This window comes from Chlorocebus sabaeus, chromosome 23, assembly GCF_047675955.1.
Source record: "Chlorocebus sabaeus isolate Y175 chromosome 23, mChlSab1.0.hap1, whole genome shotgun sequence".
Taxonomy (NCBI): domain Eukaryota; kingdom Metazoa; phylum Chordata; class Mammalia; order Primates; family Cercopithecidae; genus Chlorocebus; species Chlorocebus sabaeus.
In genome coordinates, this window is record NC_132926.1 from 70,273,846 (window position 1) to 70,275,838 (window position 1,993).

A 1,993-nucleotide genomic window follows, 5' to 3' on the forward strand; every position below is an offset into this window, starting at 1 on the left:
CTGGCTAACACGGTGAAACCCCGTCCCTACTAAAAATAGCCGGGCGTAGTGGCGGGCGCCTGTAGTCCCAGCTACTCGGGAGGCTGAGGCAGGAGAATGGCGTAAACCTGGGAGGCGGAGCTTGCAGTGAGCCGAGATCTGGCCACTGCACTCCACCCTGGGCGACAGAGCAAGACTCCGTCTCAAAAAAAAAAAAAAAAAAAAAAAAAAAGAGAAGAAACCCAAAGCTGAGAAGGCTGATGCTGGTGGCAAGGTGAAAAAGGGTAACCTCAAGGCTAAGAAGCCCAAGAAGGGGAAGCCCCATTGCAGCTGCAACCCTGTCCTTGTCAGAGGAATTGGCAGGTATTCCCGATCTGCCATGTATTCCAGAAAGGTCATGTAGGAGAGGAAGCACTCAGTCGCTAAATCCAAGGTTGAAAAGAAAAAAGAGAAAGTTCTTGCAACTCTTACAAAACCAGTTGGTGGTGACAAGAACAGCGGTACTCGGGTGATTAAACTTCGCAAAATGCCTAGATATTATTCTACTGAAGATGTGCCTGGAAAGCTGTTGAGCCACGGCAAAAAACCCTTCAGTCCGCACATGAGAAAACTGCGAGCCAGCATTTCCCCCGGGACTATTCTGATCATCCTCACGGGACGCCACGGGGGCAAGAGGGTGGTTTTCCTGAAGCAGCTGGCTAGTGGCTTGTTACTTGTGACTGGACCTCTGGTCCTCAATCAAGTTCCTCTACGAAGAACACACCAGAAATTTGTCATTGCCACCTCAACGAAAATCGGTATCAGCAATGTCAAAATCCCAAAACATCTTACTGATGCTTACTTCAAGAAGCAGGAGCTGTGGAAGCCCAGACACCAGGAAGGTGAGATCTTCGACACAGAAACAGAAATATGAGATTACAGACCAGCGCAAGATTGATCAGAAAGCTGTGGACTCAAAAATTTTACCAAAAATCAAAGCTATTCCTGAGCTCCAGGGCTACCTGCAATCTGTGTTTGCCATGATGAATGGAATTTACCCTCACAAATTGGGGTTCTAAATGTCTTAAGAACCTCATTAAATAGCTAACTACAAAAAAAAAAAAAAGAACACAATATTTATCTGTATGTCAAGGCTCAGGTGTGTATACAGTCATGCCCCCATATCCATGGGGAATTTCTTCCAGGACCCCTGTGAATACCAAATCTGAAGATGCTCAAGTCCTTGATATAAAATGGATTAATATTTGCATATAACATATGCACATCCTCCCATATACTTTAAATCATCTCTAGACTATTTATAATACACAATACAATGTAAATGCTAGGTATATAGTTGTTATATCATTTTTTATTCATATCATTTTTATTGTAGTGGTTTTTTTTTCCAAATATTTCTAATTTGCACTTGCTTGAATCCACAGATATGGAACTCGTGGATATGGAGGGTTTATTGTACACAAAAGTCGGGTTCCTTAGTTAAGATAAATTTACTCTAGTACTTCCTGATTAAAGGATGTAATCCAATTCTATATGGTTAATTGTTCTGAAAGGCATTATTTTTAGAAGGGCTTTGGTCTATGTATAGTATGAAAATACATATGCAAACATAAATGTGTTTATGTGTGTGTTTCAGTAATATGAAAATGTTAGTAGTTTTCTCTGGTACAAGATTAGATTATGGGTAATTTTTTACTAGAGCACATCTATGTTTTCTATATTAGGCATGTGTAACTTATATAATAAAATGTTATTTTCTTTCAAGAAGAAAATGGTGTTAAAAGCGAATACAATAAACTTCCATTTTACATAAGAAAACAAAACCAACAGAGGTTCTGAGCAAGAAGCTCCCAGCACTGAAGAGGGCCTCCATGTCATCCCACCCTGCCCCAGGGCTTCCTTGTGCTCCAAGTCTATGACTGGCCTGTTGCTCTGAGATGCTTTAAGGCACTGCAGAGCATAGAGAAAAGATGAGCGTGTCTGCAATCAAGTGGCATACACCCCTGTTCTCCCC

The 1,993-nt window shown here is 41.6% G+C and overlaps 1 pseudogene; it reads left to right on the forward strand.

The window, feature by feature from the left end:
- Positions 1 to 229: 229 nt before the first annotated feature.
- LOC103244332 (large ribosomal subunit protein eL6 pseudogene) lies at positions 230 to 1,697 on the forward strand (annotated as a pseudogene).
- The last annotated feature ends 296 nt before the right edge of the window (positions 1,698 to 1,993 follow it).